Source organism: Diospyros lotus, chromosome 8, assembly GCF_014633365.1.
Source record: "Diospyros lotus cultivar Yz01 chromosome 8, ASM1463336v1, whole genome shotgun sequence".
Taxonomy (NCBI): domain Eukaryota; kingdom Viridiplantae; phylum Streptophyta; class Magnoliopsida; order Ericales; family Ebenaceae; genus Diospyros; species Diospyros lotus.
This window is the reverse complement of record NC_068345.1, coordinates 11259895-11275108: the sequence shown is the minus strand read 5'-3', so window position 1 is coordinate 11275108 and position 15214 is coordinate 11259895.

The following is a 15214-nucleotide window of genomic DNA, read 5'->3' as shown; positions in this document are numbered from 1 at the left end:
ACTTAAGGTTATTTTGCACTTTTATTTTAGGTTTACTTCAATTTGATCATAAAACTTTAATATTGGTGTCAATTTTATTCTCAATCGATCAGGCATATGCCTCAACATATGTGGTGGTTGAGGTGACATGCTGATATGTTCATTAATTGACATATCAGCAAAACAACGTCATTTTGCTTGATCCAGAGCTGATCCAGTGGGTCGACCCAACATCAAATAGTTCAAAACCTATATTCCTCCATATCTTCGTCACTTAAGGTTTGATGGCTTCCACTTTGCGTCACTACCGGTTCTTCTCTATTTATGCATTTCATCGTTGTCGCCCACCTCTCTCTTTCATCCTTCATTGCCGGCAGCTCTGATCATTGGCTTGTCGTCTTCAATGAAAACCACAAAAGACAATCGTTCAAGAAGAAAAGAGAAAGAAACACATAACAATCAGTGACTCACGATGACCATAGTGAGCAGAATGGTAAGTGTCGACAACCATGGCGAGACCCACCGCCAAGGAAACGGCTACTGCAAACCCATGACCATGGCTACTGCGAGACAGACCCATGTTGATGGAATCTCAACTTTTCTTAACCAAGTTAGGCCTGGAAATCTTGGCAATGTAAGAGATAATCGAGGGAACTACGACGAACAAAAATAATACTGTAGTTAAACACAGAAGGAAGAGTAGGACGCTAGAGTTGAGGAAGAGTAAAGATGAGGTGAACGCCGCGAACCCTTTCATATTTTGTGATTTTGGTTTTGTGTATTTGGTTATTAATTTTGGGATTTACGTATTTGGTTATTGATTTATGTATTTAATTATTAATTTTGTATATCTATGTATTTGATTGTTGATTTCACCAAAACGACATTGTTTTACTTAATGGTTCACAGTAAAAGCAAACAAAATGATGTCATTTTGTTGGCGTGTCAATTATTAAAAAAATCAATACGCCACCTCAACTTTGCCACATATCTGGACAATTGAAGATAAAATTAATGACAATATTAAAGTTCGATAACTAAATTGAAGCAAAGTTCAAAATAAAATAAAATTGAGTTTAGAAAAAACTAGGTTATTAACCTTTATTTTTAAAAAAAAATAAACATTTAGTAAAGTATAATTTTGCTTTTAAACCATAATTATTTTTTTTTATCACAAGCCATTGACTTTATCGCGTAATTGTGCTCGACCATTGACACCACATTGACAATCGCTATCGCCTCAAATACGGCTTTATTTTCTTCAGCGATTTATAACATTTGGGCTTCGCCCATTTTGGTAAGTTTTCCACTAATCTTATTAGTTTTTGGATATATACACACATGAATGAGGTATGTATTCTTGTCATTAAAACCTAAATTTACTAATATTTAACCGTTAGATACTTTTGATTTTCAGGTATGTGAATCACTCAGTCAAACTAATCTTATGGTTAATTCAATCATCGGAACCCGCCATGAATGGTGGCTAGCAACGTTTTTCAGAATCACAAGTTTTGACGATAAGATTAATTTTAGATTGACAAACAATCAACCGTTGGATAAAACTTATTTTTTTGATATATGAACCACCGCAATTGAGGGAATTCAATGACAAGTTCCGATCATTGGAATCATTGGCTAATTTAGTGGCCAAAGCCAACAATAAGGCCAGAAATTATTTCAATTTTTGGGGGATTTTTTTTTTGGGGGGGGTATTTTGGGTTTGTTCAATTTATTAGATTAGTTTAGTTTTTATGATTTTTTTTATTTTTTTTGTTTTTAGTTAGTCCGATCGATTCAATTCAATTTTTTATGGCAGTTTAGTTTTTTTGGTTATTGGATTTGTTATTGAACCAACCACTTGAGATCCCTACTTTTAGATTTGTAAATTAAGATTTTGAGCCAATAATATCTAATAAATAATTAAATTATAGAATAAAAATGTTTTAAATACTAATGCATAGAAAACTCATATTTCAAAAATTTTGAACAATTGATAATTTTAATTTTAAATTAGTTTTTGCTTGTTTTTAGGTTTATTCTAATATCTAAATCAATAAATTATAGAATAAAATCCGGTAGGTGAGGATATTTAAATTGTATATTAAAACATCTAAATTTATCCCAAAAATAGCTTTTTTAAACATTTATTCAAATATTTTGATCCATAAATTTTTTTGAACATGACATAATTTTAATTTCAAAATATGGTTGCGTTCTCTTTACTGTTTTCAAGTCATTTTTAGTTTTCGACTTTTTAAAATAATAAAAACGCGTTCTCTTTGTTATTTTTAAAAATGTATTTTTGAAAATAAAAAAAATTGTAAAGAAAACTCAAAATAACATTTTATTATTTTGAGTGTTTTTATCCAAAACAAATTCTAAACTCAAAACACATTTATTTATTTATTTATTCATATTTTATTATTGTAATGGAAAAATATATTACAAAATTTATTAACTTTAAATATATATTTTTAATAATAAATTAACATTAAATATTTCTAATTTATTGAATAAAATATCATTAAAAAATTATTTTCAAAATTTTAAAAAAAAACACATTTTCTAATTTTGTGTTTTAAGAAATAGTTTTTCAAAATAATAAATAGAAGGCATTTTTAATTTTCTAAAAACAGACTATCAAAATAGAAAACTAAAAATGAATTCAAAACTCAAAATTGAAAATTGAAAAGTAATGAGAATGCAACCAACTTTTTAATAAAAACTTGAATTTTAAACTTGAAAACTGGATAATTTTACTTCTAGTAAATTGATCCTAAATTTCTAAACATTGGCTTTTTGATTAGACATTCTTTGAATTTTTAAATTGGTCCAATTATTTTTTAAATTTTTCAAAAATTTGCCATGATACTCTTTATTACTAACAAAATTAAGTAAGTTTTCCTTATATTCTTTCAAGTTTGGGTCGTGGCTCATATGTTCCTTGTACTTTCGACTATACTTTCGACTCAAAAACTTAGGGTACGTTTTTTTTGAGTTTTAATTTTTATTTTTAATTTTTAATTTTTTTTAATTTTTTGTTTTAGTAGTTTGTTTTCAAAAAAAAATAGAAAACGTGTTCTATTTATTATTCTGAAAAATTATTTTTCAAACAAAAAATTAAAAAAATGCACTTTGTTTAGAATTTTAAAAATAATTTTTTGATGACATTTTATTCTATAAATTTGATTATTCAGTAAATTAAAACTATTTAATACTAGTATACTATTAAGAAATATATACATTTTAAAGTTGGTAAATCTTTTTGTTGCGGAAAATCTCTTCAAAACAGAAAATGTTAGTGCAATAGAACGAATCAAATATAGATCAAAAACAAGAATGTAAAGAAAACAAATTACAAACTCCCTGTTTTAACCGTTCAAGGCTCAGATCTGAAAGACCAGTTACCACTCTTGGTAACACCAATGAATAGGAACCACAAGCCACAAACAAAGCTCTCAAGTCGTAAGCCCAGAAAAGCCCCAACACCTCTCGGCCAAACCAGCAAAGTAAACTCTCTCTCTCTCAAACGATCACAGCCACACAAAGTAGGTAGATCGGTCACAAAAATAGCGAGATCAAAGCTCAAAGCAAGGAGAAAGACCTTACCCCAAAAGAAAAACCCAGATCTTAATAAATAAGGTGCTTCTAACGACATCAAAGGGACTGTCTTCCTCACAAAAGGAAAGGCGGCTAAATACATGAAAGGAAACGACATCCACAGAAGGCAAGAATGCCTTCATCGTTATCGAATAAACAGGAATCGAAGTGATGAATCAATCGTCCACGAAAAGGAAACACGAGAGAGAGAGAGAGAGAGAACTAGGGTTCGACCAAATAGAGGATAGGATAAAGATGCCAAAAGGAGAGCCAAAGGCTCTTTTATATGAGGGCTAAAAAGTGGGCTAAGCTTGAGTGGGCTTCACCCCCATTTGAGCAAATGGGCTGAGGCCCATTTCTCCTCTAAAATGGGGAGTGACCTTGTGGCTCGACTTTTAAAATGGGCTGCCAAAAGATGATGGTAACGGTCTTGGGTCCTTCAATCCTGGGGCCGAAGCCTATGAAGACCCACCTGAAAAATCGTCATTGCCTTAGGTCTTATTAGGGAACAAAAAAAAACAACACTTATAATATTTTTTCCGTTACAAGAATAAAATACAAATAATAAATAAATTATCTCATATTTTTCGTGTTTTGGTTGTTTTACCTAGAAATAACCAAAATAATTGTTATTTTGAGTTTTCTTTATAATTTTTTTTCTTATTTTTGAAAATAATAAAGTAAACACGTTTTCACAATTTTAAAAAATTAAAAACTAAAGGTACCCTGAAAATAATAAAGAGAATGGACCTTAAAATTCAAGGGGTATTTGACCCAAAAATCCAAAGTTTAAATGGTGTGTGACTAATTTAGTAAATGAGAGGCCTTGTGACTAATTGTAAAAAGTTTAAGAACCAATTAAGCTGATTTTAAAATTCAATACATATCTAAATTAAATAACTGAAAGTTTTAAGAGATATATAATAAATGAACACTTTTGTTCTTTAGAAAACATTTATTAAAATAAGTAAAATAAAATTATATCAAGATAAGGTTGAAATATTTTTTGGACCAAAATATGAAATAGTCAAGATAGAATGAGAAATATTTCAAGATTTTTATCAAACTGTTTGTTAAATTTTTTGGAATGCACTAGATGACACATATGTCTTTTTTCTTATCTGTAAGAATTAGGATAAATTTATTGAGAGGGAGAGAGAGATAAATTTATCTGAAAATACTTAGATAAAAAATTATATGACTTCTTTTTTAAGAGTTATCAGATAAATTTAACAAATACAATAGAAAACACTTTTGTCTAGAATGATTTTCATATCTCACATTTTTCGATCTATATCTTAATTAACAGTGGAAGATGTTATATTGTGAAATTTTTCTCTCTTTTTTCTTAATTTACAACATTTGATTTTCTTTTTTATGGATTAAAGATTTTTCATTTTTCAAGGTTTTTTTAAAATCTAAAAAATAATTTCCTAGTGCAATTTCTTGAACTTTACAAGTTACAAAGTCATTGGTATTTGAAGTTACAAGTTACAAAGCCTTCACAACTAGTTCTAATTTTTTATATGCATTGTAATACCCCGAGAGTCTAGAGAGGTTAGTATATATCGAGGATAGTGTAAGAAAGGAAATAACACCATGGATACCTTTTGGGCTGAATGTTGGCAAAAAATTCCCAAGTTAAGCGTGCTTGACCTGGGGTAATCCAGGGATGGGTGACCCCCCTGGGAAGTTCGTGTAGGCCCATCAGGGTAAGTTGTTCCGGTCCTTCCTATCGCTCGAGCGGGATGTTACAGGTGGTATCAGAACCGACCCTTGGCAAAAGCTGTCCGATGAGGGCGAGGAGTGGCGCCGGGGCTTGAGGGCCTGTACAAGGAGCGGCTTCTGGCAAGCTTATAGGATGGCAGCCCCAAGGGGAGAAGGTCTGGGACCAGTTGTAAGGTCGCATGACGAGGACGTCATGCGTTTAAGGGGGGAAGAATGTAATACCCCGAGAGCCCAGAGAGGTTAGTATATATCGAGGATAGTGTAAGAAAGGAAACAACACCAGCTGGATACCTTTTGGGCTGAATGTTGGCAAAGAACTCCCAAGTTAAGCGTGCTTGACCTGGGGTAATCCAGGGATGGGTGACCCCCCTGGGAAGTTCGTGTAGGCCCATCAGGATAAGTTGTTCCGATCCTTCCTATCGCTCGAATGGGATGTTATCCCCTCATTTTTGTATGGTCAAAAAGTTGAATGAATTGTTCTAATTATTGAGTTTTATGTGTATATATATTACCATAATTTGTGTACAATTATATTCAAAGCACTCGTATACAATGTGTGTGTTATTATTTTATGATGTACGAGAAACTTTAAAATGGTGTCATTTTGTCATTTTTAAAACGATTTCTACCTCGAATCGCCGAGAAATATGAAAAATATGCTTTCAGGCCATTTTCATAATGTTATAAATGGTTATGGTTGTTTTGCAACATTAAAAAATATTGAATCTATTCCACAACTACCTTAAGAGACATCAATGACCATATTAGAGACAAAAATAACTTATGTTTATTTTTATTTGAATGGATGATAAAATTTATACTTATATTTGATTGAATAATTATTATTTTATAATTTTTTATATTAAAAATTATATTTACATAAAAACATTATATTTTTTTCTTAGGTTTCCTTTTTTATTTTTTTTAAAATATTATTTCCTCATTTTCATTCTGTATCATATCCATTTTCCGTTTCTATTTCTATGTAACCTAGCTACTATCTATACTATTATATAAATAAATACCATATTTTAGTGTTAATAAAGTATTTTGTTAAAATATCTCTCACATTTTTATTTAAAAAATAAAAAATTATTTATGTTAATAAGATTTAAACTCACGATTTTAGATAATAATAATTAAATTTTCAAATAACTTTATCACTACACAAACATTTACTTTGTCTAAAATTTGTTTAAAAAATTAAAAAAAATAATTGTAACTATTAAATGTCACATATGAACTTTCATTTAAATTTTTTTACTTTTTACCATTAAGTCAATGCTTCATTAGCATTTTTTTGGATAGTTATTTGAGAAAGCACTAAAAACTAACAATAATAAAATAGCTCAACTATAAGTCTATACTTTTTGGATTAATATATATCTTTAATCATTATCATTACATAAAATCAAAACAAAACAATTTTATACAGAGCACAAAAATTTTGAAATAAAAATTTAAAACAAATATTTAAATTCTAAAAATAAAAAAGGAGATAACCTTAGTGTATGTAATATATTTGACTCTTTTGATGGGATATGTGGTAGACACGACGAGAAGGAAGATTATTTTCTTTATTTGGATGAGGGTTTTGTAATACTCTTTCGCTCTCTTCTATACTTTTATAATTATAAATATAAATATTGTTTTTATTATCTGACCTTGGTTATTTTTTACTTATTTATTTATTTAAAAAGTTTAGAGATATAATTGTAATTTTATTTCTTTTTTTAAATTGTTTCACCCCTTTTCGGTCTCCATTTAAATAAAATAAAATATATAACAATGGTAGTGTAACAAAACTTATATAACTTCCTTTATCCTTACTTTTTTTTGTTTTATTATGCATGTACCAATCCATCCTTTACCCCACCTCTCCCACGTACATAGGCTAAGTCAATTCTTAAAAAAATTAAAAAAAGAATGAAGTGTCAAATTATAGGAGTGGGCAGAGGTTCGATTCGATTATTTAGGTGTTAGTTAGCGGTTCAGTTAGTGTTTTGATGAAAAATCGATTATTGATTTCGGTTCAATTAGTGTTGTTCGAGTAACCGAATTAACCGAACCAAACTGAAATTACAAAACAACATAATTTGTGTGTAGTATAAAAGAAAAAATAAAAGGCTAAACAACCAGAACCCAGCATTAGCGGCCCTTCAATCAACCCTTTACTTTCCTTATTGTCTCCAACTCTCAGGCCCTATCGCCCCCGGCCAACGTTGACATGACGCTTCTTCTCTACCTCCGATGCCGACAGTTGTTGTTTTCGTTAAAACAACCACCTATAGGAAGGCGAAGGGTTTTGCAATGCTGATGCCGACCCTTCTTCTTTACCTTCAACATTAACGATGACGCTGATTTCAACATCGACGACGATTGCATTTCTCTCCCCCTTTAATTTTCACCACTGTGCTTGCCTGTCGATGTCGATGGCCCATTCAGTAAGTTTTTCGATAACTTCTATTTTACATTAAAATCTAAATCTACTAAAATCTAACTATTATATGCTTTTAATTTTTGGATATGTGGGTTATTAAGCCAAAGTGAATCTGATGGTCGATTCCAATAGTTGGAATCCGCTATGGTTGGTAGCCGACGACGTTTTTTCAAAAACGTGTTTTTGAGTTTTTTTATCCTAAAATTAATTTTTAGATCTACAAAAAATCAACCGTTTGATCAAATTCATTTTTGTATATATGAATCACTAGCCGGCTAGGTGGCCAGTGGCAACAGTAAAGTCGAACTAATGTTTAGTGTCTTCGATTATTTTATGCATTAGTTCAGTTTTCGGTTCGATTTAGTTATCACAGTTTAGGTTTCGGTTAATTAGAATTAATCGATCAATTCGATTTAATTATTACATGCGGTTCAATTCAATTAGTGATTTTCAGTCAATTCGGTTCGATTATAACCGATTACACACCCCTACTAATTGAACCTTCAACTTTCAAGACCCCAACTAAGTTCTCGTATTCTTAAATAATATTATAAGGTTACATTAGCTTTCGCGTGAACCACATTTAAATAATATGTAACGCTATTTATAGTTGGTTAAATATAAAAGGTTAAAGTGTCAAATTGACTTCTATATCTTTAACCTAGGGCAAATTAACCTTTCTATTATAAAAAAACGATAATTAAGCTCTCATATTTTTAAATTAATGGTAACCTTAACCTTTATACAAATAGTGTTTAAATGTTATTGAATGTTGTTTATAGTCCATTAATAGAGGTCAATCTAAACCCGAAATGAAATCATAGACCCCAAAACAAATCCAAATCACACCAAACACATTTGCTAGGATTTTCCCAAGCATAACCAATTAAGGGAATAACAATTAGTTTGAGTGGAAATATTTTCCTTTGTGATTATGACATAGATAGATAGCAAGTTAGAAGAGTGTGACTATGTCTAATCCTTACTAATCTCTAAGTTGCACTTCCCCGATTTGCCATCCACAATAAAGCCACAATCGCCATCAAAGTCGCAAAAATTACTAGTCAAACTAGTCACAATTTCACTTAACTGATCATGAGTGGAAGAACCCTATTAGATTATGTTTGGTGCAATTTGATTTTGATTTATAAGTCTAACTTGGGGCTTAAGGTTTCATTTGAGGCTGAGCTTTATCTCCTTAATGGACTTTGTCACTTAAACATTATTTGTGCCAAGGGCTAATGTAGCTCTCAATTTAAAAGTATGAAGGCATGGTTGACCTCTTAAAAGTAACATAATAAATTTGGCCATTGAATCATAGTATAGGAGCAAATTTCACACTTTACTTGGTAAAAATGATTGAAATGCCCCCATATTCTCTCTCTCTTTTTTTTTTTTCCTTTCCCCATCTCTTTCTTTTTCTCCTTCTTACTCATTCATTTTATCTTTCATTAACCATGGTGGTTGGATGGAAGTTTCCTTTAATCATAGTTAAATCATAGGGAACTTTGGTTTGATTGCTACAACAAAATTCAACCATTCCTTTGCTACAAGCCATTGACAATTTGGGTTGAGCAATCGAACGAATCATCAAACCTATATCAAAGTTGTTGAATTGGGGGGCCATTTTGCTCCTTTTGTTTATTCAATTGAAATCCAAATGGTTCTTTAACTTACAATAATTAGGAAAAATTAGAAAGAAATAAAAGAGATGCTATTGAAGAGAAGCTCACGTACGCTCTACTAAGTTGCTTAAGAAACCACATTAGGTCCCTACCTCCTTATTTGTTGAATCTTATCATTGATAGGGTTTCGGATAATTTTTTTTTTTGTTATTATAATTTAAAAATATTATACATAGATTAGAAATTTTTTCATAATTAACAATGCATTTTACTTAATTAAATAAGAGAACTTTGGTTACGACTGATATATGTTTAGAAATCTACATTGATTATAGTTTTACTTATTTTACATTCTAAACTCAAATCAAGAGATTGACTTAAGCATTGGAGGACACTCGCATTCCTATTGAAACACTTTTTCTTTACAAACAAATTTATTATTGTATTTAGATAATAATAGACTCTTATCATTTTCTTAAGCTCAAACTAGCAAATGCACAATGAATGAACTTTCTACGATCATCGATCATTACTCTTTTAGATATATAATTAGATTTTTTTTAATTAAATAGAATATTAGATTTGTTAATTTTATGCAAATTACAATTTAAATTATACTTAATTAAAAACTAGTTTAGCAAAAATTAATATACAATAATTATTTGAATTAAAAGTCTAATATACATAAAATGTATCATCAATTTATTAATATTTTTCATGCACCAACCCAAAAAACATATTTTTTTGTAAAAAATAAATAAAATTATGTGATAATGTTATTTTGTTATACAAATTATCGTAATGATTGTAGCAATAAAATTATTTTTTTTATCGATAAAATTATAAAGTTGAGTTATCAAAATAATTTTTATAAAACATAGAAAAAGAAAAGAAAAGAAAAGAAAAGAAAAGAAAGAAAAATCTATTTAATTAGTGTATGATTTGGATTCGTACAGCATGGGCCTTGGCGTGGGTTGCTGTGTTCAGTGGAGAGGAGACCACGGCCTCCCACTCCACTGTCACATCACGTGGAACAATTTAATTACAACGGTCCTTATTAGTTGATGGTTCACTGTCAAGGTAAGTAATAGTCGCTTCTCAAAACGCTTGGACGCAGCACATGAAGGCCCTACCCATTTCAAAAGACCGATTCTGATAGATTGTTCACGTCACGTACTATAATATTTATTTAAGATGAATTAATTGAGAAAAATAAAAAATAAAGATTCATAGTCATGATATAAAGTCTATCACCCTCTTTTATCTCAAATTATATGTAAACAGAATCGAGAACTTATTTCTCGTGATCACTCTGATGTTTAAGTCAATTCATCGGATTATCAAAGGTAAAGTATGTAGTTGAAAATTTAAGTAAAATAATCCCCTCACTCGTCTTGATCGCCTCCTTTTATCTTTTTGTTCAGATAAGAATTCCCTTTTCGAATTCTCGGGATTTGGATCCCGTCCTTTATGGAGCCATGATTTTGATGGCATGGATATAGTAATCAATTTTCGAGAGCCTCGAGATAATCCCTACCTTCATGATCTTCGAAATGGTGATTGAGGTCGAGGAATTCTCGTGAAGCAAAAGGCTAAGATTGCTAGTCGATTAGTTGAGACGTATCTACCACGTGTCTATTCCAGACTTATGCTAAATGATGACCTTAGGTTGGTTCTTCGACGAACACGTGTCTTTGCTGTTATTGATTGTTTTTTTGAGATATTAGGATAATTATGAGCCTGAAGGCATTCCCCTCATCACATGGGAGATGAGATCCACAAACATTTTTTGCTAGTCCGCATCCGACACCAATAGCACCAATAGCATATCATTCCTCTTCAAATGAGTATTTAAATTCTTTTGATATCATTAATCCCATTGATAATGGGTTGTCTAGAACCCTATCGCATTTTAAGTTTTTATACAGTAATATATACGTATATTAAAATGATTGGATTTAAAATTTTCATATATAAAAATTATTTAAACACTTCAATTTTAAGTAATAAAATTTGAAATATAAACACTTTAAACTTAAAATTTCAAATAATATCATTTAAAATATTTTGGTTAAAAAATAATTAATGAGCATGCTTAAGTAGGGCTGTCAATAAGTCGAATGTAGTCGGGCTTAAGCCCGCTAATCAAAAATTTATATTACGATGATTTGACATTCAACATAGTTTGACCATTCTTAATATCTTGTTATGAAGTAAAATAATTGTTTATAAATTCCAATAGACTTAAAGAATGAATCAGAGCTGGTGCTTGTGCCAAATTTGTTTGATATTTTCTTATCACATCGGCCCAAGTTGAAGTCCAGAGATCATAAATTCAATGCCATCGATTGAGAAATAGTTCCAGCCCTCAAATCTATGGAGCTGAACCAACCTAATAAATTTGTATAAGAATTTAAACAAACTTTGTCATAATTATTTTGGCCACCAAAAATACAACAGATTCAGCTATCATATAACATTTTATTAGTTCTCACTTTAACCCATACATTATAACAATAATGAAGAGAACAATGATTTTAAAACCAATGCAATATCTCGAAAGGAAAATTTTATTGATATTCTTTAGGCTATACTTTGAACTACATAATACATGTAAAATAATAAAAATATCATTTATCTAAAATGGTGAAACGATGTGAGGCGATGAGACGCATGACTAAACTATTCATCACCCAAGACGATGATGCGAGACAAGATGATGAGGCATAAAGAATATTTTTGTCATTTTACATATTTTATGTTACTTAAGGTGTAATTTTTAATGTACCAAAAGCATGATCTATGTCGAAGTGATAGTATGATAAGGTAGAATGACAAAATAATTACCAATCAAGCTTAGTATAAAAATCAATGCAAGGACAATTTTGTCATTCCGTAAATGTGGACCCATCATTTTGATTTATCACCATGGTCTTAAAATCATTATTTGGATGAAAAACAATGCTCCTGCCACTCAAAACTTTCAATTGGCAAGATAATAATTCCACAAGTTAAATTTAAGGTTGCTGGTTAAGGTGCAATAAGTATAACTTATTTGAAAATTGATACGTTATAGTATAAAAAGATAAAATAAACAAATTTAATTAAATCATTTTATCAACTCAAATGGATGGAACGAGAAGAAGAGGCGCAAAATTCTCGTGACCCAAACTTCGGGCTCGCGGCTATAAGCCACAGCCCGCTGCCTTAGCCGCAGCCTTAACCCTTGGCTGTAAAACACCTGCAGCCCTAAGGGCTTGCAGTCCCTTCGCCCATCGAGCTGCACGTGAAGATTCGATGCATTATCGAAGTATTTTTTTGAATACAAAAAGTTTCATATAATGCATAAATCGAATAATTTTGACAGTTAAATTTTTTTTTAAGAAAAGAATCGATAATCATTTAAAAGAAATTTTATCCCCAAAAGAGCAAGATAAATGTTATTCATAAAAGATAGAAACCATTTATAAGAATCTTAGTTTTAGCTAGATCGAGAATAACTAAAATTGGCATTATGTACAAAAACTTTAATCTTGAATTATTTCGAATTACTCTATATTTTTCTATAAAAGGGCACATTTATTCCAAAAAAAGAACGTCTCAAATACTTATTTAAATATTATTTTTAGGCTTTTAACATCTATAGTATTTGATTTAATCATCGGAATGTTTGCGTAAGAATCCTCTCGCGCCTTCTAACTGTTTTTTTCCTTGCAGATTCAAATGACTTAACACGATGTTTCTCGTCAAATAAATTTATTATTGTATCCTGGTAATAACAAAAATAAAATATAATAAATATATATTATATTGAAATATTGGCATAAATACAATATATAGTGAGCATTAGACATTATTCTAAGGTAGCCTTTGCTAAAATGATCAAGATAAAGTTGTATTAAGATGAAGTTGAAATACTTTTTGGATCAAAATATGGAATGATTAATATAAAACTAGAAAGTATTTTAAGATTTATATCAGATTGTTTGTTAAATTTTTTAAAATAGATTGAGGGTGAGGGTTTTTTGAGATAGGAGGCATATAGGTCATTTTTTTTATCTGTAAAATTTTAGATAAATTTATTTCTCTCATCTCTAGATAAATTTATCTGTAAAATTTTAAATAAGAAGGTACGTGACTTATTTTGTTTGAAAAAACACAATAAAAAAAACTTTTCGCATTTTATTTTTTTCAATTCACGTCTTAATTAACAAGTATTATCTAAATGTTCCACAAATCAAATAATTTCTCACATGCTTGCTCAAGTGAAGAATGTATTTGATTCAATATTTAATTGTCACTGTTAGGGTGGTAACGACTATCCATGGCAATGCCAAGGTCTTGCGGTCCCTTTGTCCATCGAGGTGTGCAGAAAGATTCAATGCACTGTTAAAGTATTTTTTCAAATATGGAGGGTCCCACACAATGCGTAAATTGAATAACTCTGACAATTGAAAATTCTTCTGGGAAAATGATAGATAATCATTCATAAGAAATCTTATCTCCAAAAGGACAAGATAAACGTCATCCATAAGAGATATAAATAATTTATAACAATCATAGTCACAGCTAGATTGAGAATAACTAAAATTGGCATTATCTACAAAAATCATAATTCTGAATTACTTCGTATTACTCTATATCCCTCTGTAAAAAGACAGACAATCATTCCAAAAAAGGGATGTCTCAGATACTGGTATAAATATTGTTCTCGGGCTTCCAGCATCTACAGTGTTTGACTTAAGTATAAGAGCGTTTGTGTAGAGACCCTCCTGCGCTCTCTGATTGTTTTCTTCCTTAGAGACCCAAGTGACTTGAAGACGACGTTTTCTGTTAAATAAATTTATAATTGTATCTTGACACAATTTTTAAAACATCAAGGTGGTTGATAAAATATTTTAAAATATGATATATTAATTTATTATCAACAAGATAAAAATATTATGAAATTTGAAATAAAATATAATAAATATATATTATGTTAAAGTATTGGTATAAATACAATATATAGTGAGCATTGGATATTATTCTCAGATAACATTTGTTAAAATGAGTAAGATAAAATTATATCAAGACGAGGTTGAAATACTTTTTGGACTAAGATACGAAATGATCAAAATAAAACTGGAAAGTATTTCAAGATTTATATCACATTGTTTGTTAAATTTTTTAAAATACACTATGGGTAAGAGTTTTATGAGATAAGACAAATACATATTATTTTTTCTTATTTATAAAATTTTAAATAAATTTATCTCTTCTTCTTTTAAATAAATTTATCTATAAAATTTTAAATAAGAAGTCACGTGACTTCTCTAATTTAAAAAAACACAATAAAAAGTCTTTTTATCTAAAATATTTATTTAATTTTAGTTTTTAATCTATATTTTAATTAACAAATAATACTTAAATGTTCCACAAATCAAATGATTTCCCACACGCTTGCCCAAGTGAAGAATGCATTTGATTAACATTTAATTGTCACTCTTAGGGCGGTAACGACCATCCATGGCAGGATGAATTAAGGTTGACAAGATCTCTCTCCTTTGTAACAGAATCCACGTACGTGTGCTATTTATCTAATAATGGGGGTGTATCTGAACCTTAGTTAATTAATTATTAAATTTAATTTGTGCCTCCATCTTGTGGGAGGTATGGTTTGATAATTATTATTATTATTTATTTTGATTTCACTAAAAATCTACATATATTATATGTACCTTAATTAATTAATTTATAAATCACATATATATACCTGCTATCATGAGTCATAACTACGTTGACCACAAATAATCTCTAATTAACCTTAAAAGTATTCATTTAGTTTAGATCGAATTTA